We start from the raw sequence: 21,579 nt of genomic DNA on the forward strand, positions 1-21,579 counted from the left end.
TGTCATGGTATTGGTGATGGTGTAGGGTCCAGGTGGATGTCATGGTATTGGTGATGGTGTAGGGTCCAGGTGGATGTCATGGTATTGGTGATGGTGTAGGGTCCAGGTGGATGTCATGGTATTGGTGATGGTGTGGGGTCCAGGTGGATGTCATGGTATTGGTGATGGTGTGGGGTCCAGGTGGATGTCATGGTATTGGTGATGGTGTGGGGTCCAGGTGGATGTCATGGTATTGGTGATGGTGTAGGGTCCAGGTGGATGTCATGGTATTGGTGATGGTGTAGGGTCCAGGTGGATGTCATGGTATTGGTGATGGTGTAGGGTCCAGGTGGATGTCATGGTATTGGTGATGGTGTAGGGTCCAGGTGGATGTCATGGTATTGGTGATGGTGTGGGGTCCAGGTGGATGTCATGGTATTGGTGATGGTGTAGGGTCCAGGTGGATGTCATGGTATTGGTGATGGTGTAGGGTCCAGGTGGATGTCATGGTATTGGTGATGATGTAGGGTCCAGGTGGATGTCATGGTATTGGTGATGGTGTGGGGTCCAGGTGGATGTCATGGTATTGGTGATGGTGTGGGGTCCAGGTGGATGTAATATTATTGGTGATGGTGTAGGGTCCAGGTGGATGTCATGGTATTGGTGATGGTGTGGGGTCCAGGTGGATGTCATGGTATTGGTGATGGTGTGGGGTCCAGGTGGATGTCATGGTATTGGTGATGGTGTAGGGTCCAGGTGGATGTCATGGTATTGGTGATGGTGTAGGGTCCAGGTGGATGTCATGGTATTGGTGATGGTGTAGGGTCCAGGTGGATGTCATGGTATTGGTGATGGTGTAGGGTCCAGGTGGATGTCATGGTATTGGTGATGGTGTAGGGTCCAGGTGGATGTCATGGTATTGGTGATGGTGTAGGGTCCAGGTGGATGTCATGGTATTGGTGAAGGTGTGGGGTCCAGGTGGATGTCATGGTATTGGTGATGGTGTGGGGTCCAGGTGGATGTCATGGTATTGGTGATGGTGTAGGGTCCAGGTGGATGTCATGGTATTGGTGATGGTGTAGGGTCCAGGTGGATGTCATGGTATTGGTGATGGTGTAGGGTCCAGGTGGATGTCATGGTATTGGTGATGGTGTAGGGTCCAGGTGGATGTCATGGTATTGGTGAAGGTGTAGGGTCCAGGTGGATGTCATGGTATTGGTGATGGTGTGGGGTCCAGGTGGATGTCATGGTATTGGTGATGGTGTGGGGTCCAGGTGGATGTCATGGTATTGGTGATGGTGTAGGGTTCAGGTGGATGTCATGGTATTGGTGATGGTGTAGGGTCCAGGTGGATGTCATGGTATTGGTGATGGTGTAGGGTCCAGGTGGATGTCATGGTATTGGTGATGGTGTGGGGTCCAGGTGGATGTCATGGTATTGGTGATGGTGTGGGGTCCAGGTGGATGTCATGGTATTGGTGATGGTGTGGGGTCCAGGTGGATGTCATGGTATTGGTGATGGTGTGGGGTCCAGGTGGATGTCATGGTATTGGTGATGGTGTGGGGTCCAGGTGGATGTCATGGTATTGGTGATGGTGTGGGGTCCAGGTGGATGTCATGGTATTGGTGATGGTGTAGGGTCCAGGTGGATGTCATGGTATTGGTGATGGTGTGGGGTCCAGGTGGATGTAATGGTATTGGTGATGGTGTAGGGTCCAGGTGGATGTCATGGTATTGGTGATGGTGTAGGGTCCAGGTGGATGTAATATTATTGGTGATGGTGTAGGGTCCAGGTGGATGTCATGGTATTGGTGATGGTGTGGGGTCCAGGTGGATGTCATGGTATTGGTGATGGTGTGGGGTCCAGGTAGATGTCATGGTATTGGTGATGGTGTAGGGTCCAGGTGGATGTAATGGTATTGGTGATGGTGTGGGGTCCAGGTGGATGTCATGGTATTGGTGATGGTGTGGGGTCCAGGTGGATGTCATGGTATTGGTGATGGTGTAGGGTCCAGGTGGATGTCATGGTATTGGTGATGGTGTAGGGTCCAGGTGGATGTCATGGTATTGGTGATGGTGTAGGGTCCAGGTGGATGTCATGGTATTGGTGATGGTGTAGGGTCCAGGTGGATGTCATGGTATTGGTGATGGTGTAGGGTCCAGGTGGATGTCATGGTATTGGTGATGGTGTGGGGTCCAGGTGGATGTCATGGTATTGGTGATGGTGTGGGGTCCAGGTGGATGTCATGGTATTGGTGATGGTGTAGGGTCCAGGTGGATGTCATGGTATTGGTGATGGTGTAGGGTCCAGGTGGATGTCATGGTATTGGTGATGGTGTGGGGTCCAGGTGGATGTAATAGTATTGGTGATGGTGTAGGGTCCAGGTGGATGTCATGGTATTGGTGATGGTGTAGGGTCCAGGTGGATGTCATGGTATTGGTGATGGTGTGGGGTCCAGGTGGATGTCATGGTATTGGTGATGGTGTAGGGTCCAGGTGGATGTCATGGTATTGGTGATGGTGTAGGGTCCAGGTGGATGTCATGGTATTGGTGATGGTGTGGGGTCCAGGTGGATGTCATGGTATTGGTGATGGTGTGGGGTCCAGGGATGTGATCTCTGGCTGTGTGTGTTATTATCAGTCAGACTGAGACGAGGGAACGGAAGAGTCTTGCCTTCCTGAGTTGTTTGTGCCGTTCACCACTAATATCCCTCACCGCCAGCGTTCTACATGGGATTCAAGGAGGCCGAGGACGTAATGGGCCCGTTGTAATTACACCCCGATGATTCATCTCCACAGCCAGACATTGCCCAACCAATTTAGTCAAATCCCTGTAATAACGGCTGCTTGAAGCAGCACCATCTATCTACTGTAAATGACTCACACTACGGTAGGCCACGCGATAGTGTACTGTATTAACAGGCTGATCAATGGATCTGAATACTGAAGGTCAATTGGTAAAAGACAACAAAAACATAATTCATATTTTACAACACAACACAGATCACTGCACACAATATACTACAGACAGTATAGACAAGGTATTCACACAACTCACATCAATACAAGGTCCAATATTTTTTATTTCTTTCAACTTTATTTAACCAGGTCGGCCAGTTGAGAACAAGTTATCATTTACATCTGCGACCTGGCCAAGATAAAGCATAGCAGTGTGACACAAACAACAACACAGAGTTACACATGGAATAAACAAAACATACAGTCAATAATACAGTAGAAAAATCTTTATACAGCATGTGCAAATGAGGTAGGATAAGAGAGGTAAGGCAATAAATAGGCCATGGTGGCGAAGAAATTACAATATACCAATTAAACACTGGAATGGTAGAATGTGCAGAAGATGAATGTGCAAGTAGAGATACTGGGGTGCAAAGGAGCAAGATAAATATATATACTATAGACAGTATAGACAAGGTATTCACACAACTGACATCAATACACTATGGACAGTATAGACAAGGTATTCACACAACTGACATCAATATACTATAGACAGTATAGACAAGGTATTCACACAACTCACATCAATATACTATAGACAGTATAGACAAGGTATTCACACAACTCACATCAATACACTATAGACAGTATAGACAAGGTATTCACACAACTCACATCAATATACTATAGACAGTATAGACAAGGTATTCACACAACTGACATCAATATACTATGGACAGTATAGACAAGGTATTCACACAACTCATATCAATACAATGTCTAATAGACAGTACTAAGTAGGTATGGTGGTGCTGTTATGTACATCAGTAGCATACAGTGGTGCTGTTGTGTACAGTAGTCATATACAGTGGTGCTGTTGTGTACAGTAGTCATATACAGTGTTGCTGTTGTGTACAGTAGTCATATACAGTGTTGCTGTTGTGTACAGTAGTCATATACAGTGGTGATGTTGTGTACAGTAGTCATATACAGTGTTGCTGTTGTGTACAGTAGTAGGATACAGTGTTGCTGTTGTGTACAGTAGTCATATACAGTGTTGCTGTTGTGTACAGTAGTCATATACAGTGTTGCTGTTGTGTACAGTAGTAGGATACAGTGGTGATGTTGTGTACAGTAGTCATATACAGTGTTGCTGTTGTGTACAGTAGTCATATACAGTGGTGCTGTTGTGTACAGTAGTTATATACAGTGGTGCTGTTGTGTACAGTAGTCATATACAGTGGTGCTGTTGTGTACAGTAGTCATATACAGTGTTGCTGTTGTGTACAGTAGTCATATACAGTGGTGATGTTGTGTACAGTAGTTATATACAGTGGTGCTGTTGTGTACAGTAGTCATATACAGTGGTGCTGTTGTGTACAGTAGTAGGATACAGTGGTGATGTTGTGTACAGTAGTCATATACAGTGGTGCTGTTGTGTACAGTAGTAGATTACAGTGGTGCTGTTGTGTACAGTAGTCATATACAGTGGTGCTGTTGTGTACAGTAGTAGGATACAGTGGTGATGTTGTGTACAGTAGTTATATACAGTGGTGCTGTTGTGTACAGTAGTAGGATACAGTGGTGCTGTTGTGTACAGTAGTCATATACAGTGGTGCTGTTGTGTACAGTAGTTATATACAGTGGTGCTGTTGTGTACAGTAGTCATATACAGTGGTGCTGTTGTGTACAGTAGTCATATACAGTGGTGCTGTTGTGTACAGTAGTAGGATACAGTGGTGATGTTGTGTACAGTAGTTATATACAGTGGTGCTGTTGTGTACAGTAGTAGGATACAGTGGTGATGTTGTGTACAGTAGTCATATACAGTGGTGCTGTTGTGTACAGTAGTCATATACAGTGGTGCTGTTGTGTACAGTAGTTATATACAGTGGTGCTGTTGTGTACAGTAGTCATATACAGTGGTGCTGTTGTGTACAGTAGTTATATACAGTGGTGCTGTTGTGTACAGTAGTAGATTACAGTGGTGCTGTTGTGTACAGTAGTCATATACAGTGGTGCTGTTGTGTACAGTAGTCATATACAGTGGTGCTGTTGTGTACAGTAGTCATATACAGTGGTGCTGTTGTGTACAGTAGTTATATACAGTGGTGCTGTTGTGTACAGTAGTCATATACAGTGGTGCTGTTGTGTACAGTAGTAGGGTACAGTGGTGCTGTTGAGTACAGTAGTCATATACAGTGGTGCTGTTGTGTACAGTAGTTATATACAGTGGTGCTGTTGTGTACAGTAGTTATATACAGTGGTGCTGTTGTGTACAGTAGTAGGATACAGTGGTGCTGTTGTGTAAAGTAGTAGGATACAGTGGTGCTGTTGTGTACAGTAGTTATATACAGTGGTGCTGTTGTGTACAGTAGTTATATACAGTGGTGCTGTTGTGTACAGTAGTAGGATACAGTGGTGCTGTTGTGTAAAGTAGTAGGATACAGTGGTGCTGTTGTGTACAGTAGTTATATACAGTGGTGCTGTTGTGCACAGTAGTAGGATACAGTGGTGCTGTTGTGTACAGTAGTAGGATACAGTGGTGCTGTTGTGTACAGTAGTAGAATACAGTGGTGCTGTTGTGTACAGTAGTTATATACAGTGGTGCTGTTGTGTACAGTAGTAGGATACAGTGGTGCTGTTGTGTACAGTAGTAGAATACAGTGGTGCTGTTGTGTACAGTAGTAGAATACAGTGGTGCTGTTGTGTACAGTAGTTATATACAGTGGTGCTGTTGTGTACAGTAGTTATATACAGTGGTACTGTTGTGTACAGTAGTCATATACAGTGGTGCTGTTGTGTACAGTAGTTATATACAGTGGTGCTGTTGTGTACAGTAGTAGGATACAGTGGTGCTGTTGTGTACAGTAGTCATATACAGTGGTGCTGTTGTGTACAGTAGTAGAATACAGTGGTGCTGTTGTGTACAGTAGTTATATACAGTGGTGCTGTTGTGTACAGTAGTAGAATACAGTGGTGCTGTTGTGTACAGTAGTAGGATACAGTGGTGCTGTTGTGTAAAGTAGTTATATACAGTGGTGCTGTTGTGTACAGTAGTAGAATACAGTGGTGCTGTTGTGTACAGTAGTAGGATACAGTGGTGCTGTTGTGTACAGTAGTAGAATACAGTGGTGCTGTTGTGTACAGTAGTTATATACAGTGGTGCTGTTGTGTACAGTAGTAGAATACAGTGGTGCTGTTGTGTACAGTAGTAGGATACAGTGGTGCTGTTGTGTACAGTAGTAGAATACAGTGGTGCTGTTGTGTACAGTAGTAGGATACAGTGGTGCTGTTGTGTACAGTAGTAGGATACAGTGGTGCTGTTGTGTACAGTAGTCATATACAGTGGTGCTGTTGTGTACAGTAGTCATATACAGTGGTGCTGTTGTGTACAGTAGTAGGGTACAGTGGTGCTGTTGTGTACAGTAGTTATATACAGTGGTGCTGTTGTGTACAGTAGTAGGATACAGTGGTGCTGTTGTGTACAGTAGTAGGATACAGTGGTGCTGTTGTGTACAGTAGTAGGATACAGTGGTGCTGTTGTGTACAGTAGTAGAATACAGTGGTGCTGTTGTGTACAGTAGTCATATACAGTGGTGCTGTTGTGTACAGTAGTAGGACACAGTGGTGCTGTTGTGTACAGTAGTAGAATACAGTGGTGCTGTTGTGTACAGTAGTTATATACAGTGGTGCTGTTGTGTACAGTAGTAGTATACAGTGGTGCTGTTGTGTACAGTAGTAGATTACAGTGGTGCTGTTGTGTACAGTAGTAGTGTACAGTGGTGCTGTTGTGTACAGTAGTAGAATACAGTGGTGCTGTTGTGTACAGTAGTAGATTACAGTGGTGCTGTTGTGTACAGTAGTAGAATACAGTGGTGCTGTTGTGTACAGTAGTAGGATACAGTGGTGCTGTTGTGTACAGTAGTAGAATACAGTGGTGCTGTTGTGTACAGTAGTTATATACAGTGGTGCTGTTGTGTACAGTAGTAGAATACAGTGGTGCTGTTGTGTACAGTAGTAGAATACAGTGGTGCTGTTGTGTACAGTAGTAGAATACAGTGGTGCTGTTGTGTACAGTAGTTATATACAGTGGTGCTGTTGTGTACAGTAGTAGAATACAGTGGTGCTGTTGTGTACAGTAGTAGAATACAGTGGTGCTGTTGTGTACAGTAGTTATATACAGTGGTGCTGTTGTGTACAGTAGTAGAATACAGTGGTGCTGTTGTGTACAGTAGTAGGATACAGTGGTGCTGTTGTGTACAGTAGTTATATACAGTGGTGCTGTTGTGTACAGTAGTAGAATACAGTGGTGCTGTTGTGTACAGTAGTAGGATACAGGGGTGCTGTTGTGTACAGTAGTCATATACAGTGGTGCTGTTGTGTACAGTAGTAGAATACAGTGGTGCTGTTGTGTACAGTATTAGAATACAGTGGTGCTGTTGTGTACAGTAGTAGAATACAGTGGTGCTGTTGTGTACAGTAGTAGGATACAGGGGTGCTGTTGTGTACAGTAGTTATATACAGTGGTGCTGTTAGGTACAGTAGTAGGATACAGTGGTGCTGTTGTGTACAGTAGTAGAATACAGTGGTGCTGTTGTGTACAGTAGTAGGATACAGTGGTGCTGTTGTGTACAGTAGTAGGATAGAGAGACATAGTTCTATAATCAGTAGACCTCTGAGAGACCCAGGTCTATAGAGAGACATAGTTCTATAATCAGGAGACATCTGAGAGACCCAGGACTATAGAGATATATAGTTCTATAATCAGGAGACATCTGAGAGACCCAGGACTATAGAGAGACATAGTTCTATAATCAGTAGACCTCTGAGAGACCCAGGACTATAGAGATATATAGTTCTATAATCAGGAGACATCTGAGAGACCCAGGACTATAGAGAGACATAGTTCTATAATCAGTAGACCTCTGAGAGACCCAGGACTATAGAGATATATAGTTCTATAATCAGGAGACATCTGAGAGACCCAGGACTATAGAGAGACATAGTTCTATAATCAGTAGACCTCTGAGAGACCCAGGTCTATAGAGAGACATAGTTCTATAATCAGGAGACCTCTGAGAGACCCAGGTCTATAGAGAGACATAGTTCTATAATCAGGAGACCTCTGAGAGACCCAGGTCTATAGAGAGACATAGTTCTATAATCAGTAGATCTCTGGGAGACATAGTTCTATAATCAGGAGACCTCTGAGAGACCCAGGACTATAGAGAGACATAGTTATATAATCAGTAGACCTCTGAGAGACCCAGGTCTATAGAGAGACATAGTTATATAATCAGGAGACCTCTGAGAGACCCAGGTCTATAGAGAGACATAGTTCTATAATCAGGAGACCTCTGAGAGACCCAGGTCTATAGAGAGACATAGTTCTATAATCAGGAGACCTCTGAGAGACCCAGGTCTATAGAGAGACATAGTTCTATAATCAGGAGACCTCTGAGAGACATAGTTCTATAATCAGGAGACCTCTGAGAGACCCAGGTCTATAGAGAGACATAGTTCTATAATCAGGAGACCTCTGAGAGACCCAGGTCTATAGAGAGACATAGTTCTATAATCAGGAGACCTCTGAGAGACCCAGGACTATAGAGAGACATAGTTATATAATCAGGAGACCTCTGAGAGACCCAGGTCTATAGAGAGACATAGTTCTATAATCAGGAGACCTCTGAGAGACCCAGGACTATAGAGAGACATGGTTCTATAATCAGTAGACCTCTGAGAGACCCAGGACTATAGAGAGACATAGTTCTATAATCAGGAGACCTCTGAGAGACCCAGGACTATAGAGAGATATAGTTCTATAATCAGGAGACCTATGAGAGACATGGTTTTATAATCAGTAGACCTCTGAGAGACCCATGTCTATAGAGAGACATAGTTCTATAATCAGGAGACCTATGAGAGACATGGTTCTATAATCAGGAGACCTCTGAGAGACCCAGGTCTATAGAGAGATATATAATCAGGAGACAGATATTCCATGTTCCTGTTCTTCCCTTCTCCTGTCTCTTCTTCATTCCCATTGTTGAACTCTCCTGGCCTTCCACACCAGGCTGGAGATAATTAACCCCCCAACCAGTAAATTGAGTCGAGTCTGCAACCTCCTGACTTGATATCTAGCTTCCAAACTTGTTCAAACCTGCCGCTGTCCCGCTGTCTCAGCTGGCCCGCTGTCTCAGCTGTCCCGCTGTCTCTGCTGTCCCGCTGTCTCCGCTGTCCCGCTGTCTCTGCTGTCCCGCTGTCTCTGCTGTCCCGCTGTCCCGCTGTCTCAGCTGGCCGGCTGTGTTGACCCTCGAGTTACAGCCCACCATCACAGCGGATGAATGAAATGCTTCCTTCAGAGAATAGTTCCAACTATAAATGTGTTTTAAACAACGATAATCAAAATATTATAATTTATCATATAATTAATAAATAATAATTTATTATATTTTCATATTATAACTTGTAAAGAATACTTAGATTACATCATTTGCTGGCTAGTAGATACCCATAGACTTCCAGCAATTGCGCTAAGCTAACGATATGCTAGCCAAAATAGCGAGGTAGCCGAATAGGCAGTGTGATAACATTATAAGCCTGTGTTGTTGGAGGAATGTTACAGTGAATATGTGTCGATATACACTGACATGGTTCTAGTGGAGGTATGTGGCACAGGAACATGGCTGTACATTGTGACTACTGGGAACTCATTACAAGGGGTTCAGAAGCAGCCTCGGCTTGGCGTGCTCACAGACGTTGGGCTATAGACGGGCAACATGTCTCACTCTACATCTGAAGATACGCGGCATTCCCAAACTTCTCATTCACTGGGGAAGAGAATTTCAGTAAACCGTACATTTGTTTATTTTTTTTGGTATTGGAGTTTTGACAATTCTGCAATATTTATTTGGTTTTATTTTGTTTTATTTTACTGTTATAACTAACATGATGTGCCACATAAGGACAAATTGACAAATCTCTCCTTACCAGTTGGGCATAATTTGCATAAATCAAATTGATATTGTATTGAAAGGGATTAGCTGTGCATTTGTCTGGGTGTCGGGGGAATAATCCCCAGAAGCAACTCTGCTGTCCGTCAAGCTGGGTATATTATATTTGTGCCTGACATGTTCAATTAAAATAATCTGCCTCTAAAATATGTCATTGTCCCCTTACAGGATTACTTGATGACACACATGTACAGCAACGCAGGCAGAGATGACTTGTGGAACAAACTGACTGAGGTATGGAATGTTGATTGCTCTCTCTCTCTCTCTCTCTCTCTCTCTCTCTCTCTCTCTCTCTCTCTCTCTCTCTCTCTCTCTCTCTCTCTCTCTCTCTCTCTCTCTCCTCCCCCTTGGCCGAGGGGTAGAAACACAACACTGTCCACTGGCTCCCTGCAGAACATGTCAAAATGGAAAATCTGAAAATAAACTTTTTTTTTCTTTTGTTGCTGTGTTTGCCGGATGAAACTATTTATCTTGTCTCACATCCCGTCTCCCGCAAGCACAGCTGCAGCACAGCCTCTATTGTAGAACAACATACAGAATAAAACAACATATAGGTCAGGGACTATTGGGCAACTCTCCTCTCAACAGCCAGAGAGTTCACAGTCATGCCTGGTGAACTGGACACCAATATGGGGGGGGGGGGGGGGGGGGGGGGGGGCTATTGTCCACAATCAACAGGGGAATTCAATTCAAACAACTTTATATTGTCCCTCCGCAATTATATAGCGGTGATTCAGACAATTACAACAAACAGACAGTAAATAGATGAGACTATGAGCGAGATGAGGATTTAAAGGTGCAGTGTCATAATAATGGGTGACAGGGGACGATGGGGCTGATTGTGTTTTGTATGGTTATGTTATGACGTGTGTTTACTCTACCAATTGATTGTTATACTCTTTACTATTTTATTTCACTACATCCTGACGACTACGCTGAAAATGCTCATGTATTACATCTGGTATATTGTAAACTAATATTCAAACATGTATAACAGACATCGTCCAGAGTATGTCATTATTAGGTTGATTCCCACGTTAGATCATATCGTAATGACAGTCTAAAGCACATCTTTACCCCCTGCTGCCAATAAAAGCCCCAATCAATCAGTTTATCTGAAAGGTCTCTAGCTCTCTGACCATTGGCTAATGTCCTTGGGCTAAACTGACTCCTGTCCTTCTATAGGCCCGAAGAAGAGTGAGAATCCCCTGCTCTGGTCTTGTCTGGTCTCTGATCTATAAAACATGTCAATGATCAAACAGCCATTAAAGACCAAGTCATTCACTGCTCTGGTCTTGTCTGGTCTCTGATCTATAAAACATGTCAATGATCAAATAGCCATTAAAGACCAAGTCATTCACTGCTCTGGTCTTGTCTGGTCTCTGATCTATAAAACATGTCTGTCATTGATCAAACAGCCATTAAAGACCAAGTCATTCACTGCTCTGGTCTTGTCTGGTCTCTGATCTATAAAACATGTCTGTCATTGATCAAACAGCCATTAAAGACCAAGTCATTCACTGCTCTGGTCTTGTCTGGTCTCTGATCTATAAAACATGTCAATGATCAAACAGCCATTAAAGACCAAGTCATTCACTGCTCTGGTCTTGTCTGGTCTCTGATCTATAAAACATGTCAATGATCAAACAGCCATTAAAGACCAAGTCATTCACTGCAGATGTCTTGGTCTTGTGATATCTGCAGTCAAATGATGTAGTGGCCTCTTGGTTGGAATGTTATTTTTCATAAAATCATAATTAATAAACCACTTTTTTTTTTACGCTGAAAAATCCATTGTTTCTACATCAAATGGTTTTGTTATATTTCAGACTTCTGTGATGTATATAAAGTGAAATATTGGTGAAAAGTGAAAAATTGTACACCTCCACAAGTCTGGTTCATCCTTGGGAGAAATTTCCAAATGCCTGAAGGTACCACGTTCATCTGTACAAACAATAGTATGCAAGTATAAACACTATGGGACCACGCAGCCGTCATACCGCTCAGGAAGGAGACGCGTTCTGTCTCCTAGAGATGAATGTACTTTGGTGTGAAAAGTGCAAATCAATCCCAGAAAAACAGCAAAGGACCTTGTGAAGATGCTGGAGGAAACAGGTACAAAAGTATCTATAATCTAGAAGAAAAAGAAGAAACGCACACCTACTTAGGCGAGGTGCTGGCTAGCGGAGTAGAAAACTTGAAAATAAAGGAGAGCCGCACACTCTAGGAGCTCAGATGCAAAAATATTTAATTTACCAACGTTTCGACAGGCAAGCTGTCTTCATCAGGGTACCCTGTGTCGAAACGTTGGTAAATTAAATATTTTTGCATCTGAGCTCCTAGAGTGTGCGGCTCTCCTTTATTTTCAAACAAAAGTATCTATATCCACACTAAAATGAGTCCTATATCGACATAACCTGAAAGGCCGCTCAGCAAGGATGAAGCCACTGCTCCAAAACCACCATTAAAAAAGCCAGACTATGGTTTGTAACTGCACATGGGGACAAAGATCGTACTTTTTGGAGAAATGTTCTCTGGTCTGATGAAACAAAAATAGAACTGTTTGGCCATAATGGCCATTGTTATGTTTGGAGGAAAAAGGGGGAGGCTTACAAGCCAAAGAACACCATCCCAACCGTGAAGCACGGGGGTGGCAGCATCATGTTGTGGGGGTGCTTTGCTCCAGGAGGGACTGGTGCACTTCACAAAATAGATGGCATCATGAGAAAGGACAATGATGTGGATATATTGAAGCAACATCTCAAGACATCAGTCAGGAAGTTAAAGCTTGGTTGCAAATGGGTCTTCCAAATGGACAATGACCCCAAGCATACTTCCAAAGGTGTGGCAAAATGGCTTAAGGACATCGAAGTCAAGGTATTTTAGTCGCAATCATAAAGCCCTGACCTCAATCCTATAGAACATTTGTGGGCAGAACTGAAAAAGCGTGTGAGAGCAAGGAGGCCTACAAACCTGACTCAGTTACAGCAGCTCTGTCAGGAGGAATGGGCCAGAATTCACCCAACTTATTATGGGAAGCTTGTGGAAGGCTACCCGAAACATTTAACCCAAGTTAAACAATTTAAAGGCAATGCCACTCAAATACTAATTGAGTATATTTAAACTTCTGACCCACTGGGAATGTGATGAAGTAACTAAAAGCTGAAATTAATCATTCTCTCTACTATTATTCTGACATTTCACATTCTTAAAATATAGTGATCCTAACTGACCTAAGACAGGGAATCTTTACTGTCCATGAAGGACCAAGTATCCTCAGTTGTCTCCTCAGACCTCCACTGTCCATGAAGGACCAAGCATCCTCAGTTGTCTCCTCACACCTCCACTGTCCATGAAGGACCAAGCATCCTCAGTTGTCTCCTCACACCTCCACTGTCCATGAAGGACCAAGTATCCTCAGTTGTCTCCTCACACCTCCACTGTCCATGAAGGACCAAGCATCCTCAGTTGTCTCCTCACACCTCCACTGTCCATGAAGGACCAAGTATCCTCAGTTCTCTCCTCACACCTCCACTGTCCATGAAGGACCAAGTATCCTCAGTTCTCTCCTCACACCTCCACTGTCCATGAAGGACCAAGCATCCTCAGTTGTCTCCTCACACCTCCACTGTCCATGAAGGACCAAGCCTCCTCAGTTGTCTCCTCACACCTTCACTGTCCATGAAGGACCGAGCATCCTCAGTTGTCTCCTCACACGTCCACTGTCCATGAAGGACCAAGCCTCCTCAGTTGTCTCCTCACACCTCCACTGTCCATGAAGGACCAAGCATCCTCAGTTGTCTCCTCACACCTCCACTGTCCATGAAGGACCAAGCATCCTCAGTTGTCTCCTCACACGTCCACTGTCCATGAAGGGCCAAGCATCCTCAGTTGTCTCCTCACACCTCCACTGTCCATGAAGGACCAAGCATCCTCAGTTGTCTCCTCACACCTCCACTGTCCATGAAGGACCAAGCATCCTCAGTTGTCTCCTCACACCTCCACTGTCCATGAAGGACCAAGCATCCTCAGTTGTCTCCTCACACCTCCACTGTCCATGAAGGACCAAGCATCCTCAGTTGTCTCCTCACACGTCCACTGTCCATGAAGGACCACGCATCCTCAGTTGTCTCCTCACACGTCCACTGTCCATGAAGGACCAAGCATCCTCAGTTGTCTCCTCACACCTCCACTGTCCATGAAGGACCAAGTATCCTCAGTTGTCTCCTCACACCTCCACTGTCCATGAAGGACCAAGCATCCTCAGTTGTCTCCTCACACGTCCACTGTCCATGAAGGACCAAGTATCCTCAGTTGTCTCCTCACACCTCCACTGTCCATGAAGGACCAAGCATCCTCAGTTGTCTCCTCACACGTCCACTGTCCATGAAGGACCAAGCATCCTCAGTTGTCTCCTCACACCTCCACTGTCCATGAAGGACCAAGCATCCTCAGTTGTCTCCTCACACCTCCACTGTCCATGAAGGACCAAGCATCCTCAGTTGTCTCCTCACACGTCCACTGTCCATGAAGGACCAAGCATCCTCAGTTGTCTCCTCACACGTCCACTCTCCATGAAGGACCCAGCATCCTCAGTTGTCTCCTCACACGTCCACTGTCCATGAAGGACCAAGCATCCTCAGTTCTCTCCTCACACCTCCACTGTCCATGAAGGACCAAGCATCCTCAGTTGTCTCCTCACACCTCCACTGTCCATGAAGGACCACGCCTCCTCAGTTGTCTCCTCACACCTCCACTACTGTAATGAGATCTGTAGACAAAGCCCTGGGAGCTGAACTCAATGGTAATAATACATAATTTAGCACTACAACGATGTGCAATACTTGGCAATTTGAAACGTACTCTCTCTGCCGAGATCCCCTACCAACATGCAGCCCAGATATTTCACTGTTGTTGTCACCACTTCAATCACCCATTGTATCCCTATGAATAGGTAATGATCTGTCTGTCTGCCACTATAGGGGTAAATACTGGAAGTACTATAAGCACTAAAGACATGCGATAGGCACACCTTGGACTGATAAAGAGGATTTCACTTCTCACTAACTCTGTTTGTCCCATTGACACATCTACGCGTCATCAATCGTCTGTGACGGCCAATTAATTCAACGAATGCTGATATTCACAGCTTTCCATCGGGCTATTCATGAGAACCAATTTGCATCAGTAATCTTGCCATGTGAAGCGGGCACAAAGCCTTTTGTGAAGGGAAGCCCAGGATCACTGGCAGCCTGGCTGGTCTATCCTGGCTTACTCCCCCTGTTAATATGTCTCAGAGGATACAGAAAGTGTTTGTGTTTGTTTGTGTTTGTGTGTTCAAAGCCATGATCAACGGTCCCGCTTTAAATGACATATAGCTTATAATAGGCTTCATAAAGCCTTCATAAACACAATATAAACGTGTCACAAATTATCTATAACCGTATGTCATGCTCTATAAAGGCTTCGTAAATGTGGCGTAACTGTGTGACATAACCACCAATGTCAAATGTGACATAATCCACTATGTCAAATCAACCTGTGCTTTATAAAGGGTGGCAGAAGCACTGCTTCATAAAGGCTCATATAAATCATATGAAGGCTTCACAAAGCATTATAACCTTGTCGTGCATCTTGGTAGAGCATTGCAGCACCGGGATAGTGGGTTCGGTTGTCATGACTACCCATGCGTTAAAAAATGTATGTGCTCGTGACTGAAAGTCTCTTTGGATAAAAGTGTCTGGTAAATTGAATAAATTATATTATATTACTGTAAAACATTTCTAGGGTGACCCAACCTCCTTCCCTCTTTCCCTCCTTGACAATATTGGACCTGACCTCAACTTCCCCCACAATGCTGTGCTGCAGGATGACACACTCTAAAGTGCTGTCATACACAGCAAAAAATGTTTGATACTGTCTTTTAAAATCGGTTATATTTTTTGCCTAATTCAGTATTTTTTCTCCAAATTATGTTTTCTCTGTTTTGTTTTTCCAGGTTTTTGGATTTCCCCCATTTTCCTCACACTTTTTTAAAATGATAAACAACAACATTGGATTGTCTATGTTTACAACAATGCTTGAACCACGTCGGGGAATGACTTTTGAGTTCTCTAAGAAACGTAGATTTTTGAGTGTCGTTGCCCTTTAATTCAGTCCACTTGCCCTGCACTGTGTCGCTTGGTTAGCGTTGTTTCTGCAGCGCTGTAAGTTCGCAAATCAAATACTCATTTGTAGTGCCAATAGAAACTAATTAATTTAAATTGTAATTTAAATTAATTTGTAGTAGTTACGTGTTGAGTTAGATTACATACTGTAGTTACCACAATCGTTATTTCAAATAATAGATACAGCCATGTCTCATAGTCACATCATGAGTTTTGTAAATGAAAGATGAATATAATACAAATCGAATGGAGTTTCCCATTTCCCCATTCAGAGTATTTCTGGCGCAAGCACAAATGGCCCAGCGTCGTCCGGGGTAGGGGTAGGTTTGGCCGGGGTAGGGGAAGGTTTGGCCGGGGTAGGGGAAGGTTTGGCCGGGGTAGGGGAAGGTTTGTCCGGGGTAGGGGAAGGTTTGGCAGGGGTAGGGGAAGGTTTGGCCGGGGTAGGGAGAGGTTTGTCCGGGGTAGGGGAAGGTTTGGCCGTCATTGTGAATAAGAATTTGTTCTTAACTAACTTGCCTAGTTAAATACATGTTAAATAAATAAAATAATAAAGCAACAGAAATTCCTTTTTCCAGATGGTGTGACAAAGGCATTTCCTCACAGACCTGCTAACTTTCTTTGTTGTTACTTTTAAAGTTGTAACCAACCCTTCAGTACCTCCAGCAGGCAGAGAGGCACGAACCATTCCAACGCCAGCTCAGGGAAAAGCTACGTTATTCAGAGCCCTGTTCACTGTTCGATGTAATTGCGTTGCTGGACTTTTTGAAACGTAATGTTTTGATATTGTTTTAAAAAATATTAAAATGTCTACCAAAGGGGTCTGACTTGAAAGTAAGTTCTACGACATGCGATATAGAGTCTTTATAGATGTGTAATAAAGGACCGAGGGTGTCTCACTTCAAATAAAGTGTTACAGGAGACTACATAAAGTGTCAATAAATAGGTTATTTACGTTCTGCTGATCTATGAAGGTTCTCTCATGATCCACAGGTTACTGTAGAGTGTGAGAGGTATTTAAATGGGTTGATGGACCTTGCGAAGTGTGTGTGTGTGTGTGTGTGTGTGTGTGTGTGGGTGTGGGTGTGGGTGTGGGTGTGTGGGTGTGTGTGTGTGTGTGTGTGTGTGTGTGTGTGTGTGCGTGTGTGTGTGTGTGTCAGAACCCAGATGATTTGGACTAGTCCAACCTGAGACTACCTCACCAGGTATTCCTCCTCTGTTCCCATGGAGACCAGTGCTTGATTACAACCTGGTGCCAACATTTTAATGGCTAATCTTTCAGTGGAGGGAGTGGGGGGGAATGTGTCAAAGACCCGACTGGGCCCAGCACCACGCGGTGTGGCTCGTTATATTGTTATCTATGTGTACTGAGGAACATGTGACTTGCCTCTTGAAGAAAGCCACTTTCAATGTCCTTATGTTGGTGGCTTTCATCAAGGTCAGTGTTTCCTTGTGTATCGTCGTCTCCAGGCTATTGGACACACAGCACATAGAAGCCTGGCATAGCAACCATTCAGAGTTGGCCTTAGTGGGAGGGACCATAGAATTATATGGGAGTGACCTCACTGAGTAAAGTATGTGTCATCCTTTGTTAGCAAAAACATTCCCTCTGGTCGTCACTAGTTAACACAGACACAGAGTTATAATCATGGCTAAACATTTCCACAGTTTAACCCTGACTAATGACGGCCACATTGTGTTGGGCCACCAGACCTTCGGCACATTTGGACAGGAAGTGTCTGGGAATGAGATTAGGTGTAATGTGACTAACGTAACTTCACTTTAGAGAGTGTTGGAATCCTGCAGCACAATATGTCACCCTTTATAAAGCACATGTTTATATCGTATTAGCCATCGTGGGTTATGTCACATTTGACATGGGTGATTATGTCACACAAAGTTGTGCCACATTATGTGAACCCTTTATAAAGCATGACATACGGTTATAGAGCATCTGTAACAAACACATCTATGTAGTGCTCACGAAGGTATTATGAAGGCTTTACGAAAGCCTTTATAAGCTGAACGTCATTTAAAGCGGGAGCCGAAATATCACGTCTTGTTTTAGACACTGAGAGGAAGGATGGCTCATTTCCAGATCATTACAAGTAACGGTGCTTCATCTGAACAGAGAACTTGTCAAACTACGACAGGTTTAGACGACATTATTCTCACAGATGGATGATGACAAATCTAAAAGATCTTCTGATCACGTCAATTATTGCCCCGGCAAGCGCCGTGAAGCAATTATGTATCATTATTGTCAATTTCCCCCCCCCAAAATGATTTATTCTGCTAATCTAGTCACCCTAAAGCAGGTGTAGCATGAACAAAATGTCCTATTTGGAAAGCAGACTGAATTGAAAGAGGCAATATTTATACTACTAATAATCCCCTACCTTGTAATTAACGTGTGGTCCTTGGTGGCGCTGGATTACAGATCAGGGATTAGAGATTACGCTGCACAGAACAAACTCTAGTAGTATTATTATAGTCTGACCACCACAGGAGAAGATATAGAAGCTGAGTTTACTATTCAGGGTGGCACCTCTGCATAGTCTTCGACCAATATTACACTACACCACCCACCTGTAAAACATGTTTAAAAACTGTCCAGTCTTTGATGTATTAGTTCTCCTTTAATTAAAACATAGGACATCAGAGGAGTTTTATAAGCCAACTAACTGATTCTGAATCGCACGTTTTTAATTAAGGGCTTACGTTTCTCTTGTACTCACTTTCTTGTTACGTTTAGAATTCCACCTCCACTTTATACAGAGGATGTCCATCTACTTCCTTAAGGATGTCCATCTACTTCCTTAAGGACGTCCATCTACTTCCTTAAGGACGTCCATCTACTTCCTTGAGGATGTCCATCTACTTCCTTAAGGATGTCCATCTACTTCCTTAAGGATGTCCATCTACTTCCTTGAGGATGTACATCTACTTCCTCGGATGGCCATCTACTTCCTTAAGGATGTCCATCTACTTCCCCGAGGATGTCTATCTACTTCCTTGAGGATGTCCACCTACTTCCTTGAGGATGTCCATCTACTTCCTTGAGGATGTCCATCTACTTCCTTGAGGATGTCCATCTACTTCCTTGAGGATGTCCATCTACTTCCTTGAGGATGTCCATCTACTTCCTTGAGGATGTACATCTACTTCCTTGAGGATGTCCATCTACTTCCTTGAGGATGTACATCTACTTCCTTGATGATGTCCATCTACTTCCTTGAGGATGTCCATCTACTTCCTTGAGGATGTCCATCTACTTCCTTGAGGATGTCCATCTACTTCCTTGAGGATGTCCATCTACTTCCTTGAGGATGTACATCTACTTCCTTGAGGATGTCCATCTACTTCCTTTCAGCACTACTTTAGATCTCTGTTAATTAGCCATCCACATTGGGCTAACATTGAACTGTTCACTAAATTAGAGAGGGAGAGAGAGGGAGGGGGGTGGCAAGAGAGAGAAAGAGAGAGAGGGGGAGCAAGCGAAAAACAGAGAGAGAGAGAGAGAGAGAGAGAGAGAGAGAGAGAGAGAGAGAGAGAGAGAGAGAGGTGCACCTTGGGTATGTATTGGGATTCAGGGGGAGCCCGGCTGAGGTTCTGATTTTGAGTGCTGCTGTGGTGAGGTGGCAAAGCGAGTCGCTCTGACTGCGTTCCCCAAGTCCCTGATTAACCCCTACCCCCTCCTCTTCTCCCCTCCTCCCCGCCTCTTCCCAATCAGTCCACTCCAGCAATGCTGTTTCAACATATTTAGCAGTGAGCGCTCATGGTTTTCCAGACATTCGAAATATACCTGGACTTTTGTGGCTCCAGCACAGACTAGACATTTAACACTGGGACGATGACCTCTCTCAGACACACACACACACACACACACACTCACTCACTGGAGCGATCACCTCACACACACACACAAACACACACAAAAACACACACACACACACAGCTCTGTAACATCAGACCTCATCCGATTGCTACAGTGTTGACATGGAGTCCACATGGAAATGGCTGAGTTAGAGACTGATTCACTTGTTGATGAGCTGACTGGTTACCTGCTGACTAATCAAACAATATATTGACCAAATGGACATCAGGGATCAATCCCAATTGGGATCATTTAAATTCCAGTCATTTCAAACATTGAATTGCAGTACTATGGGGCAATTCCATGTCAAATTTAACTGGCAGGAATTGAATATGAATTGACCCCTCTGATGGACATAGAAGTACCTGAGCACTGACTGGCTGGCTGGTTGACTGACTGACTGACTGACTGACTGACTGACTGACTGACTGGCTGACTGGCTGACTGACTGGCTGGCTAACTGACTGACTGACTGAATGAGTGAATGACAATGACTGGCTGACTGACTGAATGACTGAATTACTGACTGGCTGACTAAATGATGGAATTACTGACTGGCTGACTGACTGACTGACTGGCTGAATGACTGACTGACTGACTGACTTACTGAATGACTGGCTGACTGAATGACTGACTGACTGACTGGCTGACTAAATGACGGAATTGCTGACTGACTGGCTGACTGACTGGCTGACTGACTGAATGACTGACTGAATGACTGACTGGCTGACTGACTGACTGACTGGCTGACTGAATTACTGACTGGCTGACTGAATGACTGCATTACTGAATGAGTGAATGACAATGACTGACTGAATTGATGAATTACTGACTGGCTGACTAACTGACTGAATTACTGACTGGCTGACTGAATGAATGACTGACTGACTGAATGATAGTTCTGATAGTAATGACAGACTGAATGATAGTACTGATAGTAATGACAGACTGAATGATAGTACTGATAGTAATGACAGACTGAATGATAGTACTGATAGTAATGCTTGACTGAAAGATAGTACTGATAGTAATCACAGACTGAAGGATAGTACTGATACTAATGACAGACTGAAAGATAGTACTGATAGTAATCACAGACTGAAGGATAGTACTGATAATAACGACAGACTGAATGATAGTACTAGATGGTGGCAACAGACATGGTCGTCTTGGTTCTAGCTCCTAGCCAACTTTGCAGTATATTGTATTTTTTTCTGTGTTATTTCTTACATTATTTGCTCAAAACGTTTCTTGCATAATTACCTACAGCCGTAAATAACTTTTGGATATCAGATCGGCGGTCACTCACCAGCATTTAGATCAGAAATTCAATTTCCCTGTATTGGATCCTCTGTTTAAACTCCCTGAGGCAGTTCCATTCATCCTGGGGGCTGCTCCAAGACACCGTCGCTGCAGAAGAAGAACAGGGAGAGGGCTCTTAGTCAGACTCAGGAGGCGTGCATACCATCCATCGCCTCCAGGAGGCGTGCATACCATCCATCGCCTCCAGGTGTATTATTGGCCTTAAGTTCCGTCCCTGTACAATAAAGCAGACGAGGATCTCCTTCCAGAGAAACATC

This window comes from Salvelinus namaycush, chromosome 38 (assembly GCF_016432855.1).
Source record: "Salvelinus namaycush isolate Seneca chromosome 38, SaNama_1.0, whole genome shotgun sequence".
NCBI lineage: Eukaryota > Metazoa > Chordata > Actinopteri > Salmoniformes > Salmonidae > Salvelinus > Salvelinus namaycush.